The sequence below is a fragment of the Protopterus annectens genome, chromosome 4.part1, assembly GCF_019279795.1.
Source record: "Protopterus annectens isolate FY-2018-M chromosome 4.part1, PAN1.0, whole genome shotgun sequence".
NCBI classification, from domain to species: domain Eukaryota; kingdom Metazoa; phylum Chordata; order Ceratodontiformes; family Protopteridae; genus Protopterus; species Protopterus annectens.
In genome coordinates this window covers 46,462,645-46,475,924 of record NC_056734.1, presented here as the reverse complement: position 1 = coordinate 46,475,924, position 13,280 = coordinate 46,462,645, and the positions used below count along the sequence as shown (strand labels likewise).

General features: G+C 36.8%; 1 protein-coding gene across 4 annotated transcripts in view; it reads left to right on the top strand.

The window, feature by feature from the left end:
• The first annotated feature begins 7,991 nt into the window (after nt 1-7,991).
• BCHE (butyrylcholinesterase) overlaps nt 7,992-13,280 on the top strand; it is a 1,038,257-nt gene continuing 1,032,968 nt past the window's right edge. For all 4 annotated transcript variants that reach the window (XM_044069992.1, XM_044069991.1, XM_044069993.1 and 1 more), the window contains exon 1: nt 7,992-8,154. The gene's annotated coding sequence lies outside the window, so the exon portion shown is untranslated. The remainder of the gene's footprint in view (nt 8,155-13,280) is intronic.

Below are 13,280 nucleotides of genomic sequence, written 5' to 3'. Positions count from 1 at the left end.
ATCATCATCATCATCTTTCGGCTGTTTCCGTTTAGGGGTAGCCACAGTGGATCGTCTGTTTCCATTTCTTCCTGTCCTCTGCATCTTGCTCTGTCACAGCAACCACCTGCATGTCCTCTCTCACCACATCCATAAACCTTATCTTAGGCCTCCCTCTTTTCTTGTTACCTGGTAGCTTCATCCTTAGCATCTTTTTCCCGATATACTCAGCATCCCTCCTCGGCACATGCCAAACCAACGTAATCTTACCTCTCTGGCTTTGACTCCAAACCTTCCAACCTGGGTGACCCTCTAATATACTTATTCCTAATCCTGTCCACCCTCGTCACACCCAGTGCAAATCTTAACATCTTTAACTCTGCCACATCCAGCTCTAACTCCTGCCTTTTTGTCAATGCCACTGTCTCCAACCCATATAACATAGCTGGTCTCACTACCCTCTTGCAGACCTTCCCTTTCAGTCTTACTGGTACTCGGCTGTCACAAATCACTCCTGACACTCTTCTCCACCCAATCCATCCTGCCTGTACTCTCTTCTTCACCTCTCTTCCACACTCACCATTACTCTGAACTACTGATCCCAAGTATTTAAACTCATCCACCTTCACCACCTCTACTCCTTGCATCCTCACCATTCCTCTATCCTCTCTCTTATTCATACACATATATTCTGTCTTAGTCCTGTTGACCTTCATTCCTCTTCTCTCTAAAGCATATTTCCATCTCTCCCGGGTCTCCTCCACCTGTTCCCTACTCTCACTGCAGATCACAATGACATCTGCAAATATCATAGTCCATGGGGACTCCTGACTGATCTCATCTGTCAACCTGTCCATCACCATAGCAAATAGGAAAGGGCTCAGAGCTGATCCTTGATGTAATCCCACCTCCATCTTAAATGCATTCATCACTCCCACCGTAGACCTCACCGCTGTCACACAACCCTCATACATATCCTGTACCACTCTTACATACTTTTCTGACACTCCCAACTTCCTCATACAATACCACAACTCCTCTCTAGGCACCCTGTCATATGCTTTCTCTAAGTCTACAAAAACACAATGCAACTCCTTCTGACCTTCTCTGTACTTCTCCATCAACACTCTCAGAGCAAACATCGCATCTGTAGTGCTCTTTCCCGGCATGAAACCATACTGCTGATCACTAATCATCACGTCCCTTCTTAACCTAGCTTCCACTACTCTTTCCCATAACTTCATGCTGTGACTGATCAATTGAATCCCTCTGTAGTTACTACAGCTCTGCACATCACCCTTATTCTTAAAAATCGGTACCAAAACACTTTTTCTCCATTCCTCAGGCATCCTCTCACTTTCCAAGATTTAATTAAACAATCTGGTTAGATACTCCACTGCCATTTCACCTAAACACCTCCATGCTTCCACAGGTATGTCATGTGGACCAATAGCCTTTCCACTCTTCATCCTCTTCGTAGCTATCCTTACTTCCTCCTTGCTAATCCATTGCACTTCATGATTCACTATCCCCACATCATCCAATCTAGATCTATATATCAATCTAGATGAAATACTAATGCTAGCTCAAAATACACATGCCAGAGTCATGTGTTTATAGTCATACAGCAGTTCAGTTTTGTGGCAGAAAATGTACATGGCCAATGAAAGCAAGTTTAGGATTTATTAGGAAAAGTACGTCTCAAAGGATGGTCACTGAAAAAGAACCATTAAAAATGCAGCTACCCGAAATGGACTCAAATTATAACCTTTGTCAGACCAGCAAAAGAAAGCCTAATGTGCACAGCATTTAATTCCCATCAAAGAACTGTGCAAACATGCAAATAAACATGAAGCTGAGGATGACACATCCAGTCATACAGCATGCCGAAAACACATTGACTACATCAAGAAAAGTCTCAGCAAACATCTCTGCAGTCTCCACAACATAGGAATGATAATGATTTGATGGAATGTTGCAAATGAGCTTTCCCAATTACTGCAGCTAAAGAAAGGCTATAACTTTCACCTTGTAGAACTAGCACGAGTCTATTATAACAACTTCCAAATGTCATGCAGAAAAAAACAGACTTTCTAAAAATGTTCAGCAGAAACTAAAAATATAAGTAATGGAAGGGTTACAAACCCTATGATCCCAACAGATTCTATATATTTGTCAATGTTTTCATACATACAAGGCAAAATATTTTGTGTTACTGCATACAGTTATGAGTGCTACAATAAAAGTGGCTTTCTTAAAAAATGCAACCCAGAAACCAGCGTAGAGATAATGAAACCAGTTAGTTAGCCTAGTGACACTGAAACCAGTTAACCAAAAAGATGAAAACATTTTTATATGAATGATTGGCTAAATCAACCCTAAATGGAAGGATGACTGGAATACACAATACAGATGAAAGAATGACCACTCCTCCAGTCCAGCCATGGATGGCTAGTTCAATGGGAGCTTGGCAGTGTCCATAGAGATGGTCAGAATGACAATGCAAAAGGCCACCAGATGAGCAATAACCTTTGTGAATAATCGCGGGAGAAATTCAGAAGTAGATCAATGAATATGAATTACATATTACCAAGAATGGTGTCTGCCAATACACATCGATGCCAGCTACCAACTCTACAGAGTTTGGGATAAGGAACTAAATGATGGCATCCTTAAACTAATTTAAACAAGGCAGTAACTCAGATCTGCAGTGCTCTCCTAAATGACTTCCCTATCGATGGAAGAAATAAAGTGGATGAGGTTGAAACTGAATGAACCTAATCACACTAAATCTAACATGCTGATTGCATTTTCTCAAGACAGAATTGCTGCCTGCACTGTTTATATTACAGCACCAGCAGTGGCTCAGTGTTTTGTTGTTTGAGCTTTCTCTTTTTTCCATGGTAACATGACTGTGAAATTAGTACTTTTAAATGTAGGTGGTGCCTTTTATTTATTTTTTAATTTGGGCAAATGCTATTGGTTGCTTTTATTTGGGAGGCACAGCAGAACCCTCCCTAGTACCTGCTGCTGGCTAAAGCTTTTCTGATTCCCAGGGACTATGGAATACAACAGACTTCAGATGGTGCAGTGGAAGAACAACCCTGAACTTAAAAGTACAAAGAGGCTGTTCTAGGAAGATACCTATTTAGTGGACAACTGGTGAATAATTTTATATAATTATATATATATATATATATATATATATATATATATATATATCTGTGTGTGTGGGTCTACTTCACTTCACCTAAAACTCATTTCACTGACAGTGATTTCAGAGAGACCAAATCACCTAAAGTTCTCTTCACTGACAATTAGTACTGGCAGTCTATAGAGTACCGTAAGGCAAGTAAAAGGTATATGTCATTTTCCCCACTGTAGTGCGATCCTGGAGTTAGTATATATAGTTAGGGGGGTGTGGGGGGCTTAGCCTCCCACCAAGTTTGGATTTATATTTATTTATTTATTTTACATTTGTTAACCGGGGGTGTCTGACTGAGCTGAAAAGGCCCTTTTTCAGCAGAGGCCCTGGGAGAAAAACTCCACAAAGAAAAATTACAGACACATTTAGTTATTTAGACATGATCAGTATACACACAAATTACAAGAGACATGTTTTTTACAGTGGTAGGCGGCACATAATCAGTTACAGAGGAGAGAACAAACAAAAAAATATTCATTTTAAAAATGAAGGTAATTAATAGATTTGTGGTGCACAGCTGAAATTTGGAACATAGGTAGAATACATACATAGTACACAGGTACAGTACATACAATGTAGATTAGCCAGTGTTTGTGAGTAAGATTGAAAACTATTATCAAGTGCTCTAGATTTAGTATGTATATATTGTCCAGTATGGTTTCATATTGTTCAGTAAAACCAAACTAGGAGGGGGGGGGGGGGGCTACGCACCTCACTTACCCCAGTGTGGGGGGTTTGTGCCCCCCACCCTCTCAACTATATATACTAACTCCAGGATCACACTACAGTGGAGAAAAGGAAATATACATTTTACTTGCCTTACAGTACTCTGCAGACTGCCAGTATTAATTGTCAGTGAATGAGTTTTAGGTGAAGTGAAGTAGACCTATATATATATATATATATATATATATATATATATATATATATGTACACATACATACACAATGCTATTGTCTTAATTGTTTTTAATGAACCTGGAATACAATAAGACAAAGTTACTATGGAGTAATATTTTTCTACTGTTACATGTGTATGTGTGTATGCGTGTGTGTACATACATATGCATACATTTATCTTCATGTGTGCATATTGTTTTTAAAGCTGCTAACACATCAGCAGAATTACTGCAAAACTACTGCAATTGCTAATAATACACACACACACACACACACACACACACACACATATATATATATATATATATATATGTATGCATATACACACACACACACACACATATATATATATATATATATATAATATACAGAAAGAAAAAAGATACATAACAATGATTATCATGAAATTATTATTCCATCTTTTCCATCTATGGATCAAACGGACTACAACAAATTACTACATCTGTATTTCTAAACTACTCAGAATTCACCAGCCAAGTAAACCTATCTGCCTTCTACTTAGAATCATGGCCATTTCAACAGATTAGAACTGCCTGGTGTTTTTTTTCTTCCTCACTGTGTTCTACTGTATATAATGTTATTTAATAAGTGTTATACTGTATATACTATAGAATATATGTTATTTCCACTGTGTCAAATTCTTTATACTTTATGTTGCATTTCATTGACACATTTTTGTGTTATCTAATTTCATTATATATTTTCCTTGAGTGAATTCTGAATTTTCTTTGATCATACGTTGATGCTTTCCTCTCCGGTTCTGTGTCCCCTTGTATATTATGCCATAGCATGGCAGACATGCCTAAGTGTCTTCAGCACTAAGAAAGTGTAAAGAATACACACTACATCAAGAGTATGTACTGAGGTTTGAAACACTTAGTATAAGTGAACCCCATTAGGCTTCCTGGCATAATCCAATGACAGTTGTGAGAACTGCACAACCACTGCCAGTTCTCAAAGTCAGGCATCATCTCACCACCCCGTGCACTCTAGTCAGAATACTGCATGAATAACAAGTATACTGTGATTTTCCTGTGTGTAATGGAGATGACTTGCAAACACCCTTGCCATGCTTTTGCACCATTCACATCTGGCACTACCAGACTCTTAGCTACCTGAGTACAGTTCCAACTCTGTGTCCGCTCTGGTACTGAAGATCCATGGTCTAATGGATATACTACATTGCCTGCAGAACCAGTTCTCACATAGAAATATCAGCATCTAACTAAACATCAAAAATTCACTATTTTGACTAGCACTGTATCAATTAACTTACACTGACATTATGTTTAGTCAAAAAAAAGTGTTTATGCAGGGGAAGGGGAAGCCCCCCCCCCCCCCAAAAGTTACCACCTGTCCTCCTTTATGTAGGACATTTCCAATATGGGCAGTTGTGTATTGTGGAAAAAAATAAAATGGCAAGTGTACTGAGATTTTAGGCAAAAACATTTGTTTTCCTAAGGTTTTTTTTACACTTAAATAAAACAGTTATTTTGTATCTGAAACATCTAAATGCTCCATGAAACAGCACAAGAAACTCAGACGCTACAAGAATAGGACTTTACTTTTGGTAAAAAAGTACAGTTCACTACTTTGCACTGGCTGTGCATATGGATTGTTCTGTAAAATCTCAGTTTCCCACAACACATGTCCCACTCTGGGCATTTTAAAAAGTGCCAACTCTACTCCCCCCCCCCCCCCCCGCACTTTGAACACCTCCTGCAACTTAAGTATATCAGCACATCAACAGCAATGCAAGTGGGAAAGGCGACAATGGCTTAACTCTGCTGTTCACAGACCTCGCACAGGACTGCTCCCACTACAGTGATGAAACAGTAATTATCCAAAGAAGATTAGCTTTTATATTTTGACAATAGCAATGGTTTGCATACCTCTGAGCTATGTCCAAAATGTGGCAAATCACCTTTCACAATGTGGAACAAATGGGCAAAATGTGGAACTTTACCAATAAATAACTACAACTTCAACTAGGCCACTCACAGAATGGTTAAAATGTGTTACTTTATGAAATGTTCTTTTGCTAATTTATTGATTCAGTATAACTTACCATAGATATTAGTTAAAAAATGCTTAACACTTAATGTGCGACAGACTTTCCAATGTGGAACAGCAAGGAGCATGCACTTTTTAAGACTCAAAATGAGGAATGATCTTTATAATGAGGTACACTTGAGATGTGTCAGATTTTTGTATGTGTATGGGTATGTGTGTGTGTGTATATATGTGTGTGTGTGTATATATATATATATATATATATACACACACACACACACACACACACACACACGTATAAGCAGACGAAACACACAGACACAATTCCAAAGGTGCAGCTGAAATGCAGTAACACTACTGAATGTGTGCAAGAAACATGTAACATATGCAGATATTTATTTCAACTTTAGATTAATAGATATTAAACAAGGCAGGTGAGAGCTACAGAACTTACACCTCGGCATTTATATTTAAGCCTTAGGTGCAGCCATACCTCTCAACTGACCAGATTGTTGCCCCTTATTTTTTGCGAGTTCCTCATAAAAGTTGTGGTTTTCTGTTAAATCAATGAGAAATGCAATCACTAAATAATAGCAAACATTTCAGTTTCAGACTTCATATCATTCAGAAAATACATATTAATGCAAAACCTGTTATTCTAGCAACGTTCAACGTTTATAACAGCAATATTTAAAATCCGTCCCTATTTTGGGGGCTTTGTCCTCCGTCTTTTTTGGCTTTGTCCGGATTTCTTGTGCTAAGAAGTTGAGAGGTATGGAGCCAGCCATGCGCTACCTAAAAAAAACTCACAGGACATCAGACAAGCACCATGAATTTATTATACTTTCGTTTGCATAAATAAACAAGGACTCACAGCTCTCAACCTTACGTCCCCAAAATGAGGAACATTAGCCCTCATAATGTGGAACAAATGGGCAAAATGTGGAACACATAGTAATGGCTTACTAACAACTTCAACTAGGATGGTTATACATGCTGGGTTTACTTATAAAAAAGATCTTTTAATGAATTAATATGATTCATTTCTATTTACCGCGGATATCTGTTAAAAAATTCCTAACAGTGAACATGAGACAGGCACTTTTAATGTGGAACTTTGAGGAACATTAACTTTTTAAGACCCCCATGAGGTACGTTCCTCATAATGAGGTACACTTGAGAGGTATTGTCTCGAGCCGACTTGCAAAGATAACCCCCCCCCCCCCCCCCAAGTAGACAGAATGGTGTACTGCTATGCACGTAATGACACGCTTCTCTTAAAACTATATGGTAAACATCTAAATATATCTCTGTCACATAAAAAGGCACTTGGATGGGGTGTGTAATATGACAGAAACCTGGTGTACTACTGTGAAATTTATGGCCGCGCCTCTGGCCGAAGTCCTTTCTTCGTACCACGCAACCAATCTAATGTCAGCGAACGACAAATGTCAATGGATTCTGTTGAATTAAAAAGGATGAAGACCAATATACTTGCCGACTGTGTCTGAAACACCATCTTTTAAACTAGAGGTGAAACATCATGCGTATCATCATAGAAATGTTTTTGGTGAAATAAATATCATTACTTATGAAATAATATAACCACCTTATAAGGTGGCTATCACAAATATAATTTCGGACAATAAACAGATTAATACATTATTATTATAAGACCAGCAAATATATCGTCTAACTGTCAGTATAGTTCCAAGCAATAATTCAAAACAAAAAGCACCAGAAGACGCAGTACCAATAAGCTTGTATACCTCTCTGCTTAAGAGATAAAAGCCTTTGAATAAAAGATTCAAAGTTCTCGTAGCACTGATTTAGCAGGGTATTTCCACTCTCTTCTCGCGATACTTTATGGAATTCCCTATTCTGTCGGGATAAACTGGCGAGTCACGTTTAGGAGAAGTAGAGGTGCGGTTGTAGTCAATGACAGGATTAGGGCATTCACAATTTTATTTTAGAAACATCTTTTCCTTTTAATAAATAGAAAATCCCTGGGCAAAGTGCGAATATAAAACATTGGTGGTAAGCCTGTAATTTAGTTGGTTTTTGTCTTATGGTGAAATACACTGCAAAACAAGAAGCCAATTGTAGTGATCTGTTTATACCAGTATCTGCATTTCTGCTAGGGCAATTAGCTCTTTATAGCCCCTTAACGGCAAGTGGGACGTAAACATAGCTGGTAGTGGCACTTAGAAGAGACAGTGTTAGTTATGCAAATGGTGTCGGACAAAGGTTTTGTTGTAACTCATATTTGCTTAATCTGTAGGTTACCATAAATCTGTATGATTGTCACCGATTGGATTTTTTTTTAATTCTGTCTCATAGTCCGTTACTAAGTATGTTAACAGTAGATTACTTGTATTTTTTTTATTTGTAGATTAGATTTTTGCTAGTGTTTGTGTGACCGTTTGACATTTTAAATGTTGATTTTGCACTGGCTATATTTTGTTGATAATCTTGGTGATTGTTTTTTTAGGGGCGGGGTTGCTAGTGCCACTCGGTATTTAAGCCAGTATTGACAGATCTGTTTTATTATATACGATGACAGGAAATGTGTGCATCCAGTAATGGATAAGTACAGATGATATTTCGGTTCACTGCCGTGAACTCTATTTTGGTTACAACTTGGGTGTAGTAAAAGCTGGACTGCTGTAATATAGCACACGTTTGACAAGCAATATCTAAACAAAAGCATTTCTCGAAAAGCTTTTAAAAATGAAATGAGAATGTTATAAAAAAAAAAAACGAGACTGACATTTACAATAAATGCCTTTGCGTGCTTCCAGTTTTTGGAATCTGGTATTGAGTACCGCTTCCCCTTTATTTTATAGTTTTATGATTTGGATAATCTTGATTGTATTTCCCCCACATTAGACACTATTTTGTAATTTACAGTTAATTCCAGTCCTGAACAAAAACATTTAAGTTCAGCTGCAGATGCAATTATAAATGGATGATAAATAATGACAGATAAAATGGTCTTGTAATATTTGCACTGTGCTTAGTTAGTTACATCAGCACCTGATATTTACTTGTTATGGTAATCTAAAACACAAAATAAATATGAAAGGCCAAATACTGTAATTTGCTTTTTAGTAAAGAACTAAAGATCCACCCAAGAGCAGGCTATTTCAGTCAAGTCCCCATTTCATTTCTGTCAGACAGGTCAAGTCACCTTTGCTTCCAAATATTAGTAGGTGTCAGTTTGGACATTATGCTCCATAACTGCGTCAGTTGTATTTTTACCATGATTTGGTGTTATGTCTTGCAACATCTCTGTATTTGTCTTATGCTAGCTTTCCCCCTTGGAAAAGCACAAAGAAATGTTATCTGCAGTATTTATTTATCAACTACACTGCTGTTTAAGAAAATAAATAAATGGTTTCTATATATTCCTGAAAATGAAAGTGAACCATGGCCCAAATGCATCCAACAAATGACAGTGGTAAAGCAGTAAAGGAAGTGCATGTTCATGTTTTAAAACAGCATTTCCTTCAAGGTTGAGATTCAGAGGGACTACTTTTGCTGTGTTAAAGGTTTGTTTATGAGACTGAGTTTGAATGGAGGTCATTAATATTCACAGAGTTTGGTGTTACGCTTATGTTGCTAAGCTTATATGACCTGTTTACTTGTAAAAACCTGAGTTGTTATCCCATATTTCAGTGTTTTAGTTGCTTATGTATTATTACTGCTGTTTTTGTACACTCTAAATGAGGTGTTTAATTTTATTGTGAGTGTTATTTTTTCTAAGGTTATTGTAAAGTTTAGGTAGTCCAGGGCTAATGAATATGATCCATATTTTTCTGTCAATTAATGTTAACTTTAAGCAGGAGGTTGCTATATTATTGTGTTGGTTCAGTTCATAGTGTATTCTAGGTGCAAATTTTCAAAGAGCTGTGGGCCGTACATTGCTTTATATTTATTCCTAAAAAACAATCTGAGGATGCACACACGCATAGTTCCCATTTAGTTTGTAAAATATTTCCTTATTTCATATATATACGTATATATATATATATATATATATATATATATATATATATACATACACATACAGATAGACATAACTATATGTATACGTATATGAAGATATAAAACAGATCCTTGTAGTGAAGTGCGGTAGTTTTCCAGCCTTAGTGGGTAAAGCTTTACACATTAGTAAAGAAAAACATTGAACAACAGGTACAACTGGTTCTTTGTGAGGAACAAAGTTGTTGTCCAAAACTCCTTGAAATCAGGAAAAAGGACTAAAAACTGTAGACTTGTTCACAAACACTCGTAACATGTTTAGAAATCAAAACTTACTGACTGAAAATAAAAGTAAAAAATATTAAATGGATGAGCACTTTGCCCTAAATTCGGCTTCCTCAACTTTAACTTGTGTGTATTATATATCTGTTCACACATGCACACACTTACGTGTGTGTGTGTGTGTGTGTGTGTGTGTGTGTGTGTGTGTGTGTGTGTGGTTTCATTGTGTGTGTGTGTGGTTTCATATTTTTATATATGTGAAAGAAAAGTGCATCAGCATCCACCACATTTTTACCATTTTGTACATGAGGTGGGGGGGGGGGGTTACATCAACAGTAACAAAATCACATAGAGCCAATGTTCTCATTGTCATTTGGCTAGCACTAATGTGTGTGTGTGTGTGTGTATTTACAGACACATATGTGTCTGTGTGTGTGTTTTCTATCTGTCTATAGATACATATGTATCTTTAGTGCGTGCACACACACACACACACACACACACACACACACACACAGACACCCACACACACACACATATATATATATATATATATATATATATATATATATATATATATATATATGGATTTACTTACCTTTATTGAATGGCACTAATATCAATGTGAATAATGTCAATAACATGTGATCGACATTATGCATGCTGACACGCTACTAACCATATGCCGAGCATCAGTCTCGGAGCATGCAAAAACACTAAAACAAAATTAAAAATAAAACATCATTTTTTGTAGGTGGCGTGTCCCCCACCCCGCAACCCCTGCTAATTATATATTCTAACTCTGAGATCGCACAGTTCTGGGGAAAGGGCAAATTTCACAACCCTGAGAATCATACAATCCACTTTTGTTGAGAGGTGTTGATCATCTGTTTAATTGACCAAATTGTGTCGACTAAAGAGATGCTTACAAAAGTGCTGGACTTTAACAAGCTGTGTGAGCATCTGATAGAAAAGTGCAGGGTTTTATAACAGTGGAGTGTAACGGGTTTGCATAGCTTGTCTTCCTAAATGGGAGGTAGTACTTACACTTGATCATTGAGATATCTGCAAACTAAAAGAAAACAATGACATTTTTATCTTCTGACAGTAAATTCCACTCCAGAGTATTTTTCCTACCTAAAGACTTTTTTTTTTTAGTTTCTTCAATCCAGATGTTTTGAGTATCTAATACTGTGACTGAAGTAGACACCATTCCCGAGTCAGGGTGTGTGATTAGAGTTCATGAGATTAATATGGCTTCAGCCTTTCACTATTTCCCAGGAGAACTCTTTGCATCATGTACCCATAATTGCCTCACTCTGTAGTTCATGTGGAGTAAATTGTTTGGTAGCATATTTAAGAACGCTTGAAGATTCTTTCTTATTAATCCTGTTGTTCCTATATCTATTAGAACTGTCTCTGGTTTCTTTATCCCATATTTCTGTAGTGCCTGCTTGCATATCCTGGTATTTTATAACTTTGTGTGTCAGTATGCAGGACACTATAATCACTGGATGTAGTTATTTAAAAAAAATAAGCAATACTGTTGTCATTTTTTTTTCTTTCACTACTTTATCTGGTTTTCCTTCTTCTACATTCCTTACTTTTGGTATTGGACGACCTCATATAATAATCTCTAAATTTTCAGGAATTCTTTGTGGTTCTTGTGTCCAATGCTTCTCATCTACCTGCATGTAGTGTTTCCACAATCCCCAAAGTAACAGTCTTGCCACATTGTTGTGCCTTTTGGTATACATACCCTCAGCCATGAGTATTTATTTGTTTATTTTTTTATTTATTGTCATTTGTTAACTGGGTTTGTCCAACTGAGCCAAAGGCCCATTTTTAGTGGAGACCCAAGGAGAAAAGCTGCAAATACATTTACAAGACAAACAACCAGAAATTGCAGTAACTAGTACATAGACTAAAAATTACAATAGTATTATGGATAAAGGAGTATATGAAGTATATCTCAACAAGTAAGATGCGGGACTGTTTATAGCTCTGTACTACACAGTCCACATTTGTTTGTATCATCCACTTTGTCTATAGATTTTATAAACCATAAACGTAGTTCTCGTTCTTGAGTTACTGATATTAATCTTCATCTTTTGGTTTACATTAACCTTTTCTTAGCCATTCATGCATCAAATGGACACTGTTCTGAAATGTTGTTGCTAATCTGAGCAAAGGTGTTATCATTAACTTATTTTCTTTGTTGCGTCAAACTTTTACCATGCTTGGATGTGATACAATATATGTATATATATATATATATATATATATATATATATATATATATATATGTATATGGGTCTATGTTATGTCGAAAAAACACTTCATCGAATCCTGTTTTTGTAAACAGTCTTACACTCTTTAGCAAAAACACTAATTATCGAAATTGTACCTTAGTGAAGCTCATATGATCGACAACTAGAATAGCATATAGCAAAGTAAAGCACAGTATTTAAAGTTATTTGAAGGTACGATGTACTATGTACCTAATTCTGTCATGGCGAATGTAGAGGAACTACCTCCCGGAGTGCTAGGACAAGTTTACAGCACAAGTATGTCCCAAAGAGGTAAAAAGCTGTTAATCATAGATGGATACACGTATAACTTAGAGAATTGCACAAAATGTAAAAATTATTGGTGTTGTACTCGCAGGTTAACCTAAAAATGCAAGGGTCGAGCAATAACTGTGTGTGTAACCTCGGGTAAAGAATTACTGAAATTTGTTAATCACGATCATGCAGGAGATCCAGTACAAGTTGAGAAATATGGTTCTCAAAACTTAAAACAAAGGGCAACACTATCTTGAGACTCTCCTTGCTTGATAGTGGATAATACCATAGCTTCGTCCTCATTAGAATACGCACTCTGTCTGCCAAGTAGAC